The sequence below is a fragment of the Panthera pardus genome, unplaced genomic scaffold (genome assembly GCF_024362965.1).
Source record: "Panthera pardus isolate Hobbes unplaced genomic scaffold, ASM2436296v1 HiC_scaffold_20, whole genome shotgun sequence".
Taxonomy (NCBI): Eukaryota; Metazoa; Chordata; class Mammalia; order Carnivora; family Felidae; genus Panthera; species Panthera pardus.
In genome coordinates, this window is record NW_026526766.1 from 6618259 (window position 1) to 6625862 (window position 7604).

General features: G+C 49.5%; 1 protein-coding gene across 2 annotated transcripts in view; it reads right to left on the reverse strand.

Moving 5' to 3' along the window:
• JAK2 (Janus kinase 2) overlaps positions 1-3351 on the reverse strand; it is a 117842-nt gene extending 114491 nt beyond the window's left edge. The window contains exons 1-2 of one of the 2 annotated variants that reach the window (XM_019463722.2): positions 3333-3351; positions 2739-2818 (exon numbers count right to left, since the gene is read on the reverse strand). The gene's annotated coding sequence lies outside the window, so the exon portion shown is untranslated. Of the gene's footprint in view, positions 1-2693; positions 2819-3332 lie in introns of those variants that run through there. The other variant, XM_019463724.2, reaches the window with a different exon arrangement.
• Between the last annotated feature and the right edge of the window lie 4253 nt (positions 3352-7604).

Sequence of the window (7604 nt, forward strand, 5' to 3'; positions counted from 1 at the left end):
GACTTTCAATATTGTAGGCTGAAGAAACAAGTCCTGGGATTCAGGTGGTAAAGTGAAGTAAGCAGAGATATAAGGGACAAAAGACATATGAACAGGACATGTTAAATAGGTTAATACAAGAGGTAAATGAAAGATGAAAGTTTAAAGATGATGCCTAATTTAAAGCCTATTATGACCAGGAGAGAAGGAAATTACAGAAGGGTATAAAATGATGATTTTTCATTTAGGGCATGGTGAGTTTAAAAAGACAGTCAAGGGACACCTGGGTGGTTCAGTTGGCTAAACGTCCGACTCTTGATTTCAGCTCAGGTCATGATCTCATGGTTTGTGAGATCGAGTCCCACATCAGGCTCTACTCTAAGAGCAGGTAGCCTGCTTGGGATTCTATCTCTCCCTCTCTCTCTGCCCCTCCCACACTTGTGCTCGCTCTCTCTCAAAATAAATAAATAAACATTAAAAAGAAAAGAAGAAGAAGACGATGACAACACGACGACAAGTCAAAAATACGAGCCCAAGAACAGGACTGGAAAAACCAGGAAGTGACTAGAATGACAAATAAGCAATAGGATTAGTTTTAAAATGAAAACACTAGGAAGAAGCTACAAAGATATTAAATAGGAGAGGAAATATACTAAGCCATGATCAGCTGGTACCAGCGGGATATCAATAATTTTATCAATAACTGTATCAATACTTTTGGTGGGGAAGGGAAACAATTTGTGACCAACACTTAAAAATGCAGTTTTTCCACTTAAAAAGACTTTTGTGTGTATCAGAAAAGCCAACCAAAAGCTAAGGCAAAGGTTCCCAAACTGTCCATTCAGGGAGTTCTTAGTAATATTTTCACAGCACCCCCGAGGCCAAGAGAAATACTTCAGGAGGTAGATTCAAACCATTTAATGTCCTTACAACTTAATGCTTGTTCAGCCTCCTACAACTTCTTGGAATCAAACTGGACAACATCACACTCTTATTTCCTCTGTCACACTGATTCTCATACAGTAGTTGCTTTTTATGAGAGCAACCTCTAAAGAAACTGCTTTGCAAAGACAGGACATTGTAGAAAGGACTGTGTCAATTTAATGTTGACACTGTGAACTACCTCAAACTAATAGCTCAAGGCTGAGTTCACTGGTGCTCCGGGGCACCTCAGCACACAGTTTGGGAAACTGGGAGCAAAGGCAAGGGGCCTCAAAAGACCGGGGGGGGGGGGGGGGGGGGGGGGGGGTGCGCGGAATGTGATGGGGGAGGAGAAGAAAGTTCTTAGCACACTTAACCACAAGAGGGCAGCACAACAGTCGGGAAGGAGGCACAACGGTGGGGGCAGGGGGTGTCAAGAAGGGAGAAGAGTTAACCTTCCCATGAAAAGGCTTTAAGACCTGTTAACCAGTTCCAGACCTAAAAGTCCTTTATCTCCTTCTACTAAAGAGGAAGAAACACTGGTCCCTGGCAGACCACCTCGCGCAGGGTCCTTGTGTCCTTCTCTGAATCTCCTCTGCCCGCCCAGCCATGAGTAGCCGAGCCTTTAATAGTAGCCAAGCGATGTACTATTTTGCATGCATGATCTTACTGAATCGTCACAACAACCTTCTAAGAAAAGTGGGGCTCAAGGAGAGGTTAAATAATACAACCATAAAACGGCAGGAACACCAGGATTCAAACCCAGATCTGACACCAGGGCCAGCGCTCTTTTCCTATTCTGCCTCCAAAGCATCCCGCCTTTCAGCAACAGCCGGGGGAAGGAGACACAAGATACCACGTTTCCTTCCCATACCTGAGGCACCTGCCTCGAACCCGAGGAAACACCAGTATAGGAAACAAACTATTCTGTAACTGTCCCTAAAACGCGGGCCATTCAGCTGGAGCCAACGCAGGCATTCCCGCGTATCCAGTGACCAAGGGCTGCGGCTTTCCTCTCCAGGTAAACACACCCACTATTAAGGCAAGTGCCGGGCACATCCAGTTTGCAGACATGTCGCACATGCAAGCTAGTGATTTTCATACTTGTGCTAAAAGGTGAGGGGGGTGGGGAAAGGGAGTCCAAAGGTTGATTATTCATCTTCACATCTGCTGGGTGTCACACAAGGCTATTTGCAGTAGCCCAACAACTCGCTTGCACACACTATTAAGAAACCAAACGCAGTCGTCATCGCTCTTATTCCCACTTCTAATTTCCTTCTCCACATTTCCCCTCCCCTCTATGACATATTCGGCCGCTCCTGGCCTTTCATTCAGAGAAAAGGAGTTTCTCCTGACACATTAATCACCACCGGAAAGCAAACTGGGTGAATTCAACCGACGCACCAAACTTAGGCAGATAAAACCATCCAGGAAGCATTCAGTGTGGTAGCAGAAACCCCAGCACAACAGCTAACGTGTTCTCCCAGTAGGTATCTCTGAGTACTTGAAAATGTCCCTCCTTGAAAGATTACCGAGCTCTGGCTGCTGGAGGAGAAAGGGTTAAGGCGCAAGGCTTCCCCCCCACCCCCCCCCCCCCCACGTAAAGCCTCGCTGCTCTTCTAATTCGCAGGAAAAGAAGCAATGAATGTTTCTTAAAGGATCCAAGAGCAACACTAAACACCCCCCGAACTACCCTCCCCGACCCACATTCTAAGTCCAGCACTGCCATTTTCAGTGAGCCCCGCCTGTCTACACACGTTCCCACCCTTCCTACGCACGCAGTCCACACTCGCCTTCACCGCCGCCACGGAGCACCGCAGCCGGGATCTCAAACCCACCTTCGCGGGAAGGGCAGCGGGGACCTTTTTCTTCCGAAGAGCAACAGTTCACATCTTGTTCCCTCGCCTGCTTCTGAAACCTAAAAAAAGCAAGCAGCGGTTATTACCGCAGAAATCCTGGGGAAATAGATGCTCTTCCCTAGGCGGTGCGGACGTCTACAAAATTTTAAAGAGGTTTAAGGGGAGGGGGGAAGGCGGCTACGAGGCACACATGGATGCAAACAGCAACAGGAAAACACGCCGTTGCAGGCTTCCCCCCCCCCCCCCCCCCCCCCCGCTTCGAGAGGGAAGATTTTCTTGCCGAGAAGTTTACTGGGCCACTAGCAGGGGGGACAGCGGGCATCAGGAGGTGGGAGGGATGCGGACAGACGACTGCGGCCCCCCAGCCAGAGGCCACGCAGCAATCGCACGCACCAGCTGCACCGATCCCGCGGCGAGGACGCGCCCCCCGGGGCCCGCCGGGGCCGCTTCGCCCCGGCGCCCGGCGCCCGCCGCCGGCCGAGATCCGCGGGGCCCCCGGAGTGGGCAGGGGTGCCGGGGTCCTCCAGGCTGGGCCCTCCCGGGCCCTCCCGCGCGGGGTCGGCTCCCACTCACATCCCTCGGCGGCGAGCCCCGGGCCTGGCCCCGCGCTGCCGCAGCAGCTCTCCGCCCCGACGCGCGCCGCGAGTCCGGGCCCAGGGGCCGAGCGGCAGAGGCGGCGGCACCAACTCCCGAGCGAGCCGGGCGCCGGCCCAGCCTGTCAGCGCGCAGGGAAGCCCGTAGGCGGCCGCCGCTGCCCCCTTCTGCTCCTCTTCCTCTCTCCTTCTTCCAGCCCACACCACTCCCACTTCGGGCGGCCGGGAAGCCCGTCACAGGCGTCGTCTCCACCCTCTCCCGGGCCACACCGGCTTCTCGGCGCCTCAGGCGATACTGGTCCGGACGCCCTATTTGCGTCGGAGTCCGCCGGCAGTCTGGCGGCCCGATCGCTGCCGACAGAGACGGTCCCGCGGGCGGGGGCGGGGGCGGGAGCGGGAGTCGGGCACGCGCCCCGTGACTGCGCGTGTGCGCGTGCGCCGAGCGCCCGGGCCGCACTTCTCCGGGCGCGCGCGCCGCGGGGCTGGCGGGCGGCGGCCACGCACGACCCGGCTGCTCGGCCAGGCGGCGGGAGCGCGCGGAGATTCCCGGGGCGTCCCCCGGGCCCGAACGGGCGGGGAAATTGAGCTGGAGCTGGCTAGCCGGGCCGCGGAGCCAGCGGGAGCCGGGCGCCGGGGCTGGGCCCGCCCCTCCCCAGATGGGCGTGTGTGTGGCGGCCGCCCGCCGTGGAGGCGGCTGGGAATGAGTCAGCCCGGCCGGGAAGGCGCCCCCTGCACGCAGCCGGCCACCACACACGTTATCCTCCCGGGCACGGTCGTTCGTTCCCCTTCTGCTTTCGCTTCCACGTTCCTCGTGCCGCGGACCTGTCCTTCCCCAGGCCGGGCCTCTCGGCCCGAGGGGAAGTGGCGCCGAGAGTTGGGGCAGCGTTCACACGCGCAGTTCTGTGCAGGTGCGCCCGACTGCAGTCCCTCACCTCTACGAGAATAGGGTGAGGGTGGGACGAGGCGCCCAGCTGCCTGCGGACTGGCGAATGAGGACAAACATAGCCCACCGTCCCCCAAAGCCCCACTCATTCGTTCAACACATATCCGCATACCCTCCACCAGGTGCCGGACCGTAAGGCCCCCAAGGATGCTATGTAATCACAACGCGCGTTCTACTTGCTCTACCGGAGCGTGGATTCTGATAAAGTGACAAACATACTTGAAACGCATGATGTGCCAGTGTATAATTGCCACTAAGATAAATAAAACAAAGTCAAGGGATAGAAAGCGAGGAGGCAGTAGGCTATTTTAGCGAGGGGTGGCCAAGAGAGACCTCCCAGAGTAAGTGACATTTGAGCAGAGATGTGGGGAATGAGAATGCACCAGTCCTGCAACTATCTGGGAAAAGAGTTTCAGGCGGAGGGACTAACAGGGGCAAAGACCCTGAGAAAGGAATGTGCTTGGTAAGTTCAAGGACCTGGAAAAGAGGTCACCGTAGCTGGAGGACAGTGAAGGAGGGAGCAGTGGGTAAGACATGAGGCCAAAGGAGTAGCCTGGAACCCAACTGTGTACGGTCTTTTTCTCATATTAGCCCTCTTTCAATCTGAAACACTGGATGCATTTATAGCCCCTGTTTCCCCACTCACAAATGATGCTGAGCTTCAGGTCTAACTTGTATTTAATGATTTCTCTAATCAACTCACCAAAGCAACTCCCCCATTTCTTCTTACATAAGACCCATTGCAAAAGGTCTTTCAGCAAATGATAGCAGGATAGGAAATGACTTGAATTCACACTGACTCCTTTAAAGTAAATAATGAACTACAGCCCTCCTTTTCTCCTAAGAGGGAGGGATTTACAGGACAATTGCATTCCTACGGTTACTGTTCTGTAAGCAAAATACGCAAGCAAAATACGCTGGAGAGTCCTTAATTTTAATTTCTAAAAAGGAACTGGAACTGGTTGTGACTCAGTGGCAAATCGAAAATCTTCGAATATAAAGGCTGAAATTACAAGCAGCAACTATCATGAGAATTCCCTTTTTCTACAAAAGAAAATTGTTACTGGAGTAGAAACCAGAACGCAGGCTCACACAAAGAAGACAAAATGGCCAAGTTGTCTTTAATATCACAGCTAAAGTTAAAATCATCTGAACTGTGGAAATGGAAACATTCTCTTTTGTGAGGAAAAAAAAAAAATGTCCATTTTAGAACTCTGAAACAGAGCAGAAGCATTCCATGCAGTAAGTGATCTTTCTATATTTTACAATGACATGTTTGTTCAACCAGACATGGTATCTGTTACTGTCCACGGCCTGTTTGCAGGGGGGGAGGTCATTTGTAACAGTGGCTATTGAGGGTTTCTTGTGAGGAAAGGGACTCTTTTTTTTATAAAAGTGATTTGGATATGAAAAACAGGTGGACTGGAAAGGAAATACATTATTCTTAAGTTTATGGAATTGAGAAATCTCTACCTACCTGCCCAGAAAGTGACTTGCCCAGTGTCATCATTCAGAGAGTGCAAGCCTCTCTTCTCACTAAGGTAGTATGAGTTTGAAGTCAATACTGCCCTGGAATGTTGAGCTCTTTTCACACTGTAGAGAATTGTCTAGCTCTTTGTGTGATCCCTCGTAGTGGCATAGCTAGAAATTTGCTCCCAGAGCAAATATTTCAGAAAGATTCCTCTATTTTTTTTTTAAGTTTTTATTTATTTTAGAGAGAGCACAAGTGGGAGAAAGAGCGAGGGAAACAGAGAATCCCAAGCACAGTGCAGAACCAGACATGGGGCTGAAACCCATGAGCCATGAATGAGGTCATGACTTGAGCCGAAATCAAGAGTCAGTCACTTAACCGACTACACCACCCAGGCGATCCAAGATTCTCCTATTTTTGATAAGGATAAAAAAGAATTCCATGAGAACAAACTGGACCAAGGCTTTTGTGACATTCTTTCGCACAATATGGAGAAATAAGAAACATGGGTTGGAGAATTACACATTTAGATTCAAAACTGATGATATGGCCGCATCTAAAAGTAAAAACTAGCAGCTAATTGTTACCTCTGGGGCAAAGCGTATGGCACACAGCAAGATCCTGCCGTTGGGCTGGAGCAGAAAATGGCAGCCGTGGTCCTTGACTACCACTCCCCAAACCCACCCCTGCAACAAGACTGTGACAGTTTTGTGGGATGGGGCTTTGGCTGCTATCACTTTTTAAAGTTCTTAGGTGGTTTGATGCAACGCCAAGGTTGCAAATACACAGCCAAGGGTTTAAGAACTTAAGCTTGAGAGTCTGGCAGACCCAGGTTTCAGTCACAGCTTTGACCAAGGAAGTCGTTTAGATTTTCTAAGCTTCCATTTCTTCATCAGTATAATGGGGATAATAATACCTTCCTTGAAAAGTCATTTTGAAGATTAGATGAAAAAGTATTTTTAAACCCTTTGCACAGTTATTAAATGTGTATTATAGTTGTGATAAGGACAATTTACAGATCTCACCAAGCTGGGAGGTATAAGAAATATGTTGGATTTTATTAGTAATCCCGAAGCATTTGTCACGATGTGTCACATTACACAGAACTGTGTGGGCTGGAATGATAAGGGCTGAGTTGTAACAGAGATAAATGCAAAGACTTGCATTTGTAAATAAAACAAACAAACGGGAGCCCGGGTGGCTCAGTCAGTTAAGCATGCACTTCAGCTCACGTCATGATCTCACGGTTTGGAAGTTCAAGCCTTGTGTCAGGCTCTGTGCTAATAGTGTATAGCCTGGAACCTTCTTCTGATTCTGTGTCTCCCTCTCTCTCTACCCCTTGCCTGCTCCCACTCTGTCTCTATCTCTCAAAAATGAATAAACATTAAAAAAATAAAAAACAAACAACTATGCCATTAAATGATGAAATAATGAAAACATTAATCTTAAAATGAGCAAAAAAAAAAAAAAATGTGACAGCAAAAAAACCAAAAAAAAAAAAAAAAAAAAACCAGGAAAGTCCTTGGAAAGGGAAACAGATTCAAGCAAAGGGTTGGGGATAGACAGAGAGTTACTTTGTTTATTTCCAAGACAGGGAAGATATACTTTTCTGAAGGCAAGGGAAATAGCTATGGAGAGAGGCTGATTTATTCCAGGTCTAGTAATATAAACCAAAAAGCAAAGGCGGGAGTGTGAATCGGGTAGACAGAAAAGCAAGCAATGTTTTTTTTTTTGTTTTCTTTTGTTGTTTTGTTTTTTACTTTGAATCATCCAGATATTTTAGAATCATTCATTTCAAAGTTTGGTTAGATATGGAAGGAAAAACAAACAGTCCAATA